General features: G+C 38.8%; 1 protein-coding gene and 1 long non-coding RNA gene across 9 annotated transcripts in view; one reads left to right on the forward strand and one right to left on the reverse strand.

Annotated features, from left to right (window-relative positions):
* Positions 1–13,417, reverse strand: part of MIA3 (MIA SH3 domain ER export factor 3) — a 935,339-nt gene that overhangs the window by 451,405 nt on the left and 470,517 nt on the right. The window lies entirely within an intron of this gene.
* Positions 1–13,417, forward strand: part of LOC126937790 (uncharacterized) — a 216,836-nt gene that overhangs the window by 14,963 nt on the left and 188,456 nt on the right. The window lies entirely within an intron of this gene.

Consider the following 13,417-nt stretch of genomic DNA (forward strand, 5'->3'; position numbering starts at 1 on the left):
AAAAATAACTAATGGATATTAGCCTTAACAGCTGGGTGATGAAATAATCTGTACAAGAAACCCCCATGACATAAGTTTACCTCTAACAAACCTGCACATATATCCCTGAACTTAAAAGAAAAGTTTAAAAAGTGATGCTTCTGAAAGCATCGAGGTGGTCCATTACAGTGTCTAGAGAGTACTTCTAGAAGTCTGGTTTAGTTGAAGAGAAGGGATATATGTAGTAGGTGGAGTTTAGAACTGGAGAGGAAGATGGTCAATGAAAGGAGATCTGCCCGTACTTAGCACAAAGGTGGTAGGATCAGCAGGATTCAGCTTAAAGGAAGAGAGCATAGAGAGTCTTCTTTCCCATCTCAAAGTCCAGCCATCCCACAAGCCAGACTTGCAGACCCCTGAATGTGTCATGCTGTTTCATGGCTCTCATAGGACCTTATCTCTGGAGCACTTTTTGCTTCGTTCATTTTTCCAACTTATACCCATTCTGAAGTGTCTAGTTCAAGTAACTTAGAAGGTTTTATTCACCACTTCAAGCCGAGTTGAACGTTTTCTTCTTCTTATCAACCCTTCACCTTCCATTTTTCTGTTGATTGTCACATATTGTGATTGTTTACATGAACTGCCAGGTATGAGAGAAGCAATTGTATTCAACTTTGTACTTTAGTCCTTCAGTAGTATTCGATAAATCTTTGTAGAACAAATGGCTTGAATTCAGAGCAAAGTCCCAGTGCTAGAGTTCGTGTTAGATACCAGATGGCAAGAGGAGAGGAAGGCTGAGGAGAAAGTCACTTTCACAGACTGAGCCAATACAGCGCATAGTGATGGTTCATCCACGGGAGTTCACAGAGGCCAAGGACTCACGTTTCAGTGCTCCTAACACCAGATTGTGTGACTTTGGACAGGAAACACAGCAACACAGCAGTCATTGTTGGGGCCACCAATTTCCAGGTCTGGGTAGTGAGACTAAATTCCAAGATGGTCTTTATGAGTTGACTTAGAATGGGCTCTGGACCTGGGGAAGAATGAATCTACAAGTGGAGAGACCCCAATGGCAGAAGCAGAGCAAACTAAACTAGACTTGATCCCAATTGCAATAGCTTCAGTATTCTCTTTTTGAGAAAGATGAGGGGTGCGTGGATAGTAATGAGTCTTTCTCTTGAACTCTTTGTGCTGTGATTCACAAACTATTATGTGCATCAATAACTCTTCTAGAAAGCATGGTAAAATTGATATTATCAGACCTTATACTCCAGAGATTCTAATCAAGATCTGAGACAGGGCCTGAGAATCAGCATTTATTATGCTCCCTAAGTAATTATAATGCAGGCGTCTGGAGACTACACTTTGACAAACACTGATGAAGGAGTTAATACATCCTGGGGGTATGGCTGTTGCCAGTCCTGGGTCCTCTGGATAGAACAAGAAATAGAGATCTTTCACTCATTGATAGTGGCTCTTCTCACAAAGTCCTGGGTTCTTTCTAGTATCTGCAAGCTCAAACTGGAAGAGCCGTATCTTATACTTTTAGAAAGTACTCACCCAACCCTTCTTCGTTTCCATCTCTTTCCAATACAAGAACTAGCACTGTGCAGGGCTCATAGCTGTTAAAAATAAATTCTTTTTTATCTCAGTTGAACAGCACTGTTTGAAATCAATTGTCTTATCACTGATCTCAAAACATAGACACCACTATCAGAGCTCAGAATCCCAAAGGGAGGATGAATGGCAAGGATTAGAAATACCATGGAAGTTTAGGGTTGGTTATATGCTGTAGTTACAAGATTACAGAGAATTATAGCTTTCAGGAGGGTCTCTAAGGAGAATTTAAGTTTTGAGCTGGGTGTGGGAAAATTAGTTTAGGAAAATAATAACATCTTTAAGAGAATTATGGAGGAACCTATTATGTATGTATCTATTTATCTATCTATCATCAATCGTCTGTCCACCTATATCATCTATTTATTTGCACACATATGGCTGTATGAGACACACACACACACACACACACATATAGGGTGAGAGTTGTGTTTGACTAAAGGATGAAAACCTAGTCTCTATTTCTGTTTCAAAGATTTGTGACAGTAGAAATGTCTTGAAAGAGGTCATTTTTATACTCTCAGCAAAGTGACTAATGAGTGTGCTTCTTTTCATTCTTAATTTATACATCTCTGATTTTCTTACAAAGACAACTGGCCTGTTAAGAAAGTCAGTGGTAATGGAAGAAGTCAAGACACATTAGAGTTCATTTTTGCTCACTGAGGTTTTTGGTGAGGGCTGACGCATTAATTCATCAAACACTTACTGAAATCAGAGGTAGTTCTCACTTCTCAGGGGTAACAGTAGGAGGCAGTTCAGCTCTGTAAGGGGTATTAATTAGGGGAGAGATACTCCCACAACTAGTCTTTAGGGACTTGATGTAACAAGTCTTCGAAAAATAAAAAGATCTGTGGACTTTGTGTATGTATGTGTGTACGCACACATCTTTCTCTGAGCAACCCCAGATATAAGAGTCAGGCTGCATTTGAAGCTTGCATGAAAGAGGACTCAGACTTAGTTCAGAGTGGCTTTCATTTTACTTTACTGCCACATCAACAAATAAATGGTTCAAATGATGTTTGTGCCATATAATGATATCAGTAAGTAGATGGACTATTTCAGTGTCTCAGTTTCTTCTAGAAGCTTGCTTGAAGTGAGGCTATCAATGCACCCTATATAGCATGATGAATCTGGCACATTAGATGAGCCTGGAGCTATGGGCTGGATACCTGTTGCATCAGAAGGCTTTAGGAGGTGCCCTATCAGCATGCCAATGTCTATCTACTACCATTGTCTTCCTCCTTCAGATACATGCTGCTCAGGGCAGGCCTGGCTGTGGTCCTCCACTTTTAGTTTCTGAAAGACAGAAGCTTTTTCTCACTTGTTTTCTCATTGGACCTTGACTGATTCTCTTACTTGACACAAGTTAGATCCTCATGAATGAGCATAAATGAATGGTTATATGATATTAACTGTTTCTAACACTATTCTAGATCATACTAGCCCAAAGGGTAATTTGAAATTTTACTAGTGAGCTTGTTGAGATTGGAAAATATGTACAAAAGTTACAAATACTTTCAGAAGACTGAGCATGAGGGAAACTGAAAGTCTGCTCTTAACATCTATTCCAGGGACACCAAAATGACACATCCATCCATTCATTGTTCATTCAACATACATTTTTAAAAGTCAAGTGTTGCGTTAAGTTCTGAATGTAAATAAGATGAATCACTACTGTGGAAGGGAGATAGAAAAATTGGCAATAAATTACAAGGTATGCGAATGCAGAGATAAAGAAATTCACTTTACTTGGGGAAATCACAAAGACATAACTTTTGACTTGAGACTTAAAGGAAGCAGAACAGTGCTTGATTAAGAAATGAGTATACAGCAATCCATATAGAGGTACCAGCTTGCATTAGAAATGTTGATGATGTAGACTGTGGTGGGGTAACAATATAAGGTTGAACTTCTCTCAGAGGAGGGAGTTGCTGTGGGGCTCATCTTTCTTATTCAGATGATACTTTGTGTTCCAACTCATCCTTGATAATTACGCCTGCAATGACCATCCAAATAACATAAAATTGGAGCCAACACACCATGACATCGTACAGCATAAGTCACTGGCATCTGTAATTCACCAAGCATCTCCATCCTTAGAATGAATTGGGAAAGTTTCTTACCTTAGGACGAGGGAAGAAAAATAGAGAGATGGGATTCATACTACTTTTTGATTTTCCTTTTTTGGTCCACAGTACCCAATTAAATAGTCTCTCCAAGTTTTGTTAGCACCTGGTGTTTATTGAGCATTCCATATAATGGAGTCATGCAAGTGGACTGAGGATGATTTACATATGGTAGTCCTTCGTATAGCAAGCTTGAGCAGAAGCCATTTAGAGTTATAAAATCAAATTTGCATATTGGCTGACTCTGGAAGTCAAAGTGGAAGATATGCTGTGTGGAGGAAACTGATGGCAGGTAGATCAGTCCCAAAACCATTGGAATAATTCAGCCAGCGATTATGATGATCCTTATTTAGGCAAGTGTTTTGAAGGAAAATCCATGGGGCTTGGGGATTGATTGGATATAGAGTGTGAGGCGTGGGAAGGGAGCTGAGGATGATTCAATGTGAAAGTTTTGGATGAATGGTTTTATTCAAAGAGTTATACGAGTTGAATAGATTTTTGTGGGAGTAGAGTTGCATTTCAGGCCTGCTGAGTGTAGGCTGTGTGATTCCAGGAAGTTGTGCCCAGAAAGCAATGAATTTAGAGATTAGTAAAAGGTTTGGGAGCCATTAGTTGTTGAAATCATGGAAAATTATGTGATTGCCTAGGTCTGCTATGCAAAACAAAAGGAAACAAAAATTTAAAAGTCAGGTGGAGGAGGATGCTTTAGCAAAGGAGAATGAAAAATGGTGGCCAGAGTGGTTGGTAGACAATGAAAATTTGTTTGCAGGGAAACTGTTGGGGTGGGAGAGTAAGGCCATGACACTATTTGGGAACATATTAAATTCTGCTATCTCTGTGACTTTGGTATCATGTACAAATGAAATATCTAGTAAATATTTGGCAATATAAATCTGGAGTTAGACATTGGTGAAATAGTGGAACCAGAAACCAGATCATAGCCAATAGGGAGGTGGTAAAATGGAAGCTGAGGATGTGACTAATTCCTTCAAGAGATGTTGCTACACAATGAGGTTGGGGACAATTTTTTTTAAAGATGGGAAATTCTTTGGCATTTATAATTGCTGACAAAAATGAAAATAAATGAGGCAGAATTTGAAATCGTAGGAGAGAGTTACTAATAAATAGAATGTCCCTGGGGAAACAGAAATGAAGGAATTCTGAGAATAAGTAGAAGAATGACCCTTAGACAGGAGGGGAAATACTTCATGCTTGGTAGCAGGAGAAGTGAGCAATAAAGGTTGTGGCTATAAGCACAAATGTGAAGGCAGAAAGTCTTGGGGATTCTATTACGTCTGAAGTGACTGAAGAAAGAGAGTGAAATCTGACTGTGAAAACATGGAAGAGTTGCTAGACAGCTACCAAGGCCAATGTGACAGTGGTATGCATGATGTTAGAAAAAGAATAATCTGCACAGTTGTGATCAGCAACAATGGTGTAGTTATAGTGATGGCTCTGACAGTTGAATTAATGTGCATTTGAGCCTTGGGTCAAGAGGGAATTGAGGTGATGAAACATGGAATCTATCCATTATGGGTTCCTAGTTATAGGAACCCATAGGTCCATATTCTATTTTCCTCTATTGGATAGGAAAAACAGTGACTAAAAGGGGGATTGGGGATTGATAGATAGGAAGAAAAGGGATAGGACCCCGGTGGGGGAGGGTTCCATCATGGTATAGGGCAGGTGAAGCAGGAGTGTTTGAATGACTCTTGGAATAGGAAATGTGATCATAAATGTTGGAGTATAGTTTCATACATGAAAGAGTTCTGGGCAATGAAGATGTCTGGAGTATGACCTTTTTGGTTAGTAACTGATATGGAGTGAAGGTGCAAGTCATTAGAAATAACAAGCCCCATATGGAATTAAAGGGCTAGAGGAGAAGTCCATTATTATGACTACATGTGGAGTGGGTAAAAGGGGGAAAATGATTCAGTGAATGAAAGGACATGACCAGTGGGTAAGGAAAATAAGGGAGCACTGATACTGGCATAGCTGAGTAGTATGAGCCCCAGAGAAGCAGAAAAAGGGTGTGGAAGTAGAACTGGATAATGGAAAAGTTGTAGGCTCCATCTTTGGGGTTTGAGGTATGTGGACCATGGGAGAATGGGCAACTCGCATGTAACAGTGTTTTAGAGCCAGTCGTGTCCTTAGGGGATAACCAGGCTTTAGTCATGCCAGGAAGCACAGAAACTATTAAAAGAGCCTTGAAAAATAGAAGAAAGTTTGCTTACTATGGAAGGTTTTTGAGGATGGACAAGAGCTGCAGGAGTTGGGCCAGGGAAAAACACAGAGTAAAATTAGGATGAGAGTGTGGGGTGACTAGAAAACCCAGTTAAATCCTGTGTGTGCACCAAAGATAATAACAGATCACAAAGAAGTGACAATGGTGCATTAAATTGGCCACAAGTTGATCATGAGAGGTGCAGCATGGTGGTAATTGTAGGAATAGAGAATTTGGGGTTCTAAAGTCAGCTTCAGCCAAAATGAATTGCATTTTGGGAAGAATACTTGTGCTTATGGCTGTTCTGTTTAGGACTCGACATGGTCTGAATCAACCATCAGGTTCTTGGGAGAATCTCAAGAAAAGCCTTCTTGATAGGAGCTTCCAGGGGGTGGTTGAAGATGGGCCATTGTATGCTAAGGCTAGGGGTGGAGAAGGCCACAGACCTGGTGGTTGGAAGCCTGCTTTCTGTGTAGGTTCCACTTATAATTACATAATTATGTTAATTGAAATGACAAGCATTAGCAAAATAATTTATCTACTTCAGAAATAAATGTAATGATGCTTAATACTGTTAATTAAATTTACTTGTTTCAGTATCTAAATAACAAAATAATTGAGTTTAAACATTAGTTTCCATCATTCTAAAGCAGATATTTATGACTTTGGTGTAAATCATTGTTAGGAAGAGAGAATATTATTTGACCTTTTGCAGTTAATAAAAAATCAAAGATTTATTTATGAGTTTCTGCAGTGTCATATTAATTTGTGAGGAAGGAAATGTGTGTGGAAGTGAATATTAGGGGAAGATTATAAGGAGAGAAACAACAGTGATTACTTTTGCAAATGGCACAACATTTTGCAAATTCTAATGTAGTATATAACCTAGTTAACTTTCTTTCACACAGTGGGTCAATATGACAGTAGAAAGGGTTCCAAGATGGAGAACAATCTGAGAAAATGTACGTTGAGAGCTGTTTAAGAGGTTTTAGTCTATGAACTAATTCCTTGCACCATTATCTTTAAGAATCATGAATTTAACACTATAAAGGACATTAATTTTAATTCAAAAATATGAAATGTATAAGATATTTTGTGGTCTAGGGGGACTTGTTTTGTACCTGGGAGACTGGTTGTATAGAAAATGTGGTGATAAGGAAAAGTTTCCTATAGAATGGCAACCTCAAAGGGGCACAAAGCAAGTCTGATTGTGGAGCAGGTGAAGAGAAGGGCAGGCGATCAGTATCGATATCGAAATCAGAGTGTTTAAGAACAGCGTGCATGATGTGAGGTGCTCATGTGAGAAAGAACATTGGTGGGATTCAGACTGAAACAGACAAGTGGTAATTATAGTGACAGAGATCAAGGAGAGGTCTAGGATGGGGCAAGAAACTGTTACTAAGACAGACTGTAGATAAAAGGCAGAGTTTGGTCAACAACGGAAAGAGGAACAAAAACGCTGAAACCCTGAAAATACCTCACTCCTACGCTCTAGAGCATAGTGTTTCCCTAAGAGTAAAGCTAGATCAGCAAAACAGAAATCCCCTGTGCTCCCACCATGGGCATGACACAGAGTGCCAAGCAACAGTGATGCATTGCTGAGACAGAAACAAGAACATTGGCATGGAGAGAGACCCTCTCTGTGATGCAGGTGTTTAGGGACTGCTGGAAGTGGAGGGTGAAGCACTGACACTGAGAAAAAATCTGTGCACCCTACTCCCACCAAGAACGAATCGATCAAAGAGAAAACATCAGGAAGCTAGATTTAAATCCAAACACATTAACAACATCTTAAATGTAGCTCACCTCTAGAGGAGCTTGAAGACGTTATCTACTTAAGATAACTTTACCAACAACAAAATCCATACTCAGTTCAACTCCTGACTAGGTTAACTCAACCCCAAACACTAATTGCCTTATATAACATGATACTTGGCCATTCTTGGAAAAAAATACTATTTGTTTCAGTTTTACTTTTTTATATGCAGTGCCTGATATTAATTAAAAATTATAAAACACATAAAATACCAAAAGAGGCAACCCATTGTCAAGAGACGCAGCAACTGATGAACTAGACTCAGAGATGACACAGATGTCAAACAGAAACTGTGTTGATTAGCTGAGACTGCCATTACAAAATACTGCAGGCTGGGCACAGTGGCTCATGCCTGTAATCCCAGCCCTTTGGGAGGCTGAGGTGGGTGGATCACAAGGTCAAGAGATCAAGACCATCCTGGCCAACATGATGAAACCTTGTCTCTACTAAAAATACAAAACTTAGCTGGGCATTGTGGTGTGTGCCTGTAATCCCAGCTACTCGGCAGGCTGAGGCAGGAGAATTGCTTGAACCTGAGGCGGAGGTTGCAGTGAGCCGAGATCGTGCCACTGCCCTCCAACCTGGCGACAGAGTGAGACTTCGTCTAAAAAACAAACAAACAAACATGCAGACTGGATGGTGTAAACAAAGAAACTTATTTCTCACAGTTCTGGAGACTGGGAAGTCCAAGATCAAGGTACCAGCAGATTCCGTTCCTGGCAAGAGCTGTCTTCCTGGATTGCAAACACCTGCCTTCTTGTTGTGTCTCATATGGTGAGAAAAGAGAGCATTCTCATAGCTCTTCCTCTTCCTATAAGAGCGTCAGCCCTATCAGATTAGAACCCCATTCTTAAGATTCATTTAACTTTAATCATCTCACAGACCCTATTTTCAAATACAGTGGGGGTTAGGGCTTCAACATATGAAATTTGGAGGGGACACAAACGTTTAGTCTATAAAAGAGACCTTAAAATAACTACAATTAAAATGGTTTTACAACATCTAGATTGACAACATTTTAAACAGATGGAGATTTCAGCAGACAGAAGGAAACAAATTATCAAATGGACATGCTAGAAATACAAAGATGATATCAAAGATGATAAATTTATTTGACTGGCTCATCAATGGAGTTCACACAGCAGAGGGAAGAATCAGTGAACTTGAAGATAGGTCAATAGACATTATTCAAACTTATAAACAAAGAGAACAGAGTGGAGGAAATTAAAAAATCTCCAGAGCATTCAAGAGCCATGTAACAATATCAAATGATCAAGACATGTACTTAGAATCCCAGAAGAAAAAAGAAGAAATATGGGTAAAGAAATAATGAGTGAGGATTTCTCCCAAGTAGTGAGATTCATCAAACCCCAAATCTAAGAAGCCCAGAGAATCCTGGGCAGAATAAATTAAAGCAATAAACAAACAAAAAACCTACTCATATTGTAATCACATTGCTAAAAATCAAGATAAATAAACTATATTGAAGGCAGCCAATGAAAGACATATTTTGTTGAGAGGAATCATGAAGAATTAAAGCAGACTTCTTGTTAGGAAATTTCCAAGCTAAAAAGAAAATGGAGGGACATTTTTAAAGTACTAAAACCTACTAACCAACCAACCAACAAAGGCAAAACTATAAATCCAGAATTCTATTCTCAGTGAAAATTTTTTCAAAAATGAAGATGAAATAAATATCATTAAAATAAATGAGAGCTGAGAAAATTAATTGTTAGAAGTCTTATGCTAAAAGAACTATTGTTAAAGGAAACTCTTCAGAAAAATGTTACGTAATACCAGAGAAAAGTTTGGGTATATGCAAAGAAATGTGAAATCATAAAAATGAAGGTAAATGTAAAAGACATTTCATTTCTTATTTTCACTATTTATAAATATAACTAACCTTCTAAAGCAAAAGTAGTGACACTGTATTGTGGGAATTATAATATATGTGAAAATAAAATGTGCCATAGCAATAACATAAAAATTGAGAGGTAAGAGTTAGGAATATATTGTAAGTTTTCTTTCCTTTCTTTTTCCTTTCTCCTTTCTCTTTTCTCTTCCCTTCCCTTCCTTCCCTTCTCTTCCCTTCTTTCTTTCTTTCTTTCTTTCTTTCTTTCTTTCTTTCTTTCTTTCTTTCTTTCTTTCTTTCTTTCTTTCTTTCTTTCTTTCTTTCTTTCTTTCTTTCTTTCTTTCTTTCTTTCTTTCTTTCTTTCTTTCTTTCTTTCTTTCTTTTTCTTTCTTTCTTTCTTTCTTTCTTTCTTTCTTTCTTTCTTTCTTTCTTTCTTTCTTTCTTTCTTTCTTTCTTTCTTTCTTTCTTTCTTTTCTTTTTTTGACAGGGTCTCACTCTGTTGTCTAGGCTGCAGTGCAATGGCATGATCTTGGCTCACTGCAACCTCTGCCTCCCAGGTTCAAGCAATTCTCCCGCTTCAGCCCCCCAGTAACTGGGACTACAGGTATGTGCCACCACATCCAGCTAATGTTTGTGTTTTTTGGTAGAGACGGGGTTTCATCATGTTGGCCAGGCTGATCTCAAACTCCTGACCTCAAGTGATCTGCTTGCCTCGACCTCCAGAAGTGCTGGGATTACAGGACAGAAGATGAGTATGATACCCAGTTCAGGAATTTGATAGCTATCTGATCTTGGACAAGTTTATTAATATCCTCTCTCTATGGGAAAAAAGGATTCCTTCTAAGATTCAGTATGAGAATTAAATGAGACAATGAGGGCTAAGTGCTTAGCACAGTGCCTGTCCTAACAAATGCTTGCTATTTGTACTCTTCTTTTTTTTTTTTTTTTACAAAAAAAATCACCACATGTGTGTCTTCAGGGAACTCAGAGTTTTGTGTTTATATTCATTTTATTCTTTAAGCACCTACTGTCTGCCAGATACTGGATGGTTGAAGTGGAGCATAAAGATGGAAGGTTCCTATCCTAAGATAGAAAGCCAATACACATGGACCAACAGTGAGTAATATATCAATGGACAATTTAGCCAAACAATTTTGAATCTAAATTCATAGATATGAGTTAAAAGTGAGGTAGAAATTTAGCATGCATGCATGTGCATGTGTGCACACGCATGGACATACACATTTAAGGATGCTTTCTGCTTCTCTTCACCCTATCTCCTCATTCCTGCCCTGAACTTTTTTTCATAGTAAATTTCCTATATATCTTTACTGATTGAATCTCATGATGAAAATGCTCTTTATGAAAAGTTATTTTGATGATCAAATGCAGGATGGTTTGGAGATATGGTATCAGAAGTCTAGCGACATCCCTCTACTGCCAGTATCCTCCCATGTAAACTAAAGACAGTAACAGGAATGGGGAAATGTGCATTATTAGTAGAAAAACAATTGTCCTCCTGACCCAGCATCAGGCAGCTATTGTTATAATTGGTTTTACAGCTTGGGGAATGGCTTTGTATTGATCCTTCTGCACACTCTCCCATCCAGTATCCTTGTGAATAGTAATTGGCAGTATGTGAAGTGACTTCTCCCCAGGCAGGGGAGAAAAGTCGATTACCCTTCAACAAAGCTAAATTAGCTGATTCACTTGCTATTTAAACCAAATCTATGTCCTCATCCTCTTACTTAAAGAGCAACCATAGGGTGCTCAGTTCAAAAACACAGTGAACACTACTGAGTGCAGAACACGGGGTGGGTGTGTTTTCCTTGATGGGAGAGACAGCCTTCTGCTGCAGAAATTGAAAATGCCAGAGACTCATTTTCCCCAGCTTCTCTTGCTATTGATGCATAAGCATGGAACCTAATCCTGGCCAAAGGGTCCTGAGGGAACATCTGCTGGAGAACTTCTGAGGTCAAGAAGTGTGGGAGAAGATCTTCTCCCTGCCTTTTGGCTCAGTGATATGAGGATGTGGTGCATGAAGCACCAGTCATGGCAGCCGTCTTGCATGCATGAAGCAATAAGACTGAGGATGATGCAGCTCTCTATGCTGAAAATGGCAAAGAGAGAAATGGAAACACCTGGATCCTTGTTGACATCATGTGTCACTGACCCTAGGAACCTCATCTCTGTGGAGATCATGTATTAGTCCGTTTTCATGCTGCTGATAAAGACATACCTGAGACTGGGTAATTTACAAGGAAAAAGAGGATTAATGGACTCACAGTTTCACATGTTGGGAGGCCTCACAATCATGGTGGAAGGTGAAAGGCACATCTCACATGATGGCAGAAAAGACAAAAGAGAGAGCTTGTGCAAGGAAACTCCCCTTTATAAAACCATCAGATCTCGTGAGACTTATTCACCATCATGAGAACGGCTTGGGAAAGACCCACCCCCATGATTCAATTACCTCCCACCAGGTCCCTCCCACAACACGTGGGAAATGTGGGGGCTACAATTCAAGGAAAAATTTGGGTGGGGACACAGCTAGACCATATCAGATGGTAACAATGTCCTTAATGTGCCAACGTTTATTACTTGTCTGTTTACTTGCAGCTGAAAACACTCTGAAACAGAATGAAATGTACAAGAGATAGTTCACAGAACTCTTTGAGATAGTTGTAGTTTAGGTGAAGTGTAGTGTAGGTGAAAGGCAAAGCACATGTGACCAGAGTTAAGAAAATAAAAGTTAGAAATAGTGGAGCATGCGTGGAAAAATAGGAGCCTTGTAGGATCATATGCTGGGGAGTAATAGCTTTAATGTCAGTGATCAGAAACAGACATCGTTAGCCAGAGATTACGTGACAGAGGATGTGATTTTATTTCTCCCCTATTCCAGATATCCAAAGTTGATGATTGGTGTTTAAAAGACAGTCATTTCTATTTTGGATGTTTTCCATTAAAACATCCTGTTACCAAGGGTGGGAAGTGGGGAGCAGAGGGTGCTGGCAGAAGACAAGATTTGCTGTTAACAAGTAAAATATTTTCCGATGTTTCTTGAGTCCAGAAAATATTCCATTGTGTCCCAGAATCATTGCATCCCAAGGATCCATTGCTTTTAGACCTTGTTAAAGTGATGACTTCCTGAAGCAACACTCATAGCCATGGGGCCCCAATTTCATCCTACCATAGCTTTAATGGCTTTCCCTCACTAGCATATCTGTAAAATGAATGCATGTGGAAATCACTGAGCCCAGGATGACTGAGCTCTTGAATCAACAAAGGACTAAGTTTTTCTTACCTAGTCATACACTCCTGCCTTCTAGAGTTGTGGTTTTCATTAATGGGTCATGAAACCAATTTATTGAAGTGAGACTAGCATTGAGAAAAAACAAATTGAATACAATAGTATCGATTAAGTCAAATAGAGAATAATATCAGAGAATACTAAGTATTAAAAATATATACATAGTGTCCCCAGAGACTTAGTTCAGTTTTAAATTGTTCTCAAAAATACATTTCTCATTTGTAATTTTTAGTTTTAGTCCCTCTGATTGAATATGGAAAACACTGACTGAAAAAAGTAATCTTTCAAAGTTCATAAAACTAAGTAAGTATATATTACATTTAAATAAATTTCCAAATGATGCTGTTTTAATTTTATAGCATTTATCCTTCTGAAGTTATTATGGCTTAAAACTGCACTAGGACATTGGGGACACTGCATTGCTTTGTGAGATTTATTTCGGTTTGGGAATGTGTGAGTGTATGTTGAGAAAAACATATTTGGAAACCACTGTTTT

This window comes from Macaca thibetana, chromosome 1, assembly GCF_024542745.1.
Source record: "Macaca thibetana thibetana isolate TM-01 chromosome 1, ASM2454274v1, whole genome shotgun sequence".
Taxonomy (NCBI): domain Eukaryota; kingdom Metazoa; phylum Chordata; class Mammalia; order Primates; family Cercopithecidae; genus Macaca; species Macaca thibetana.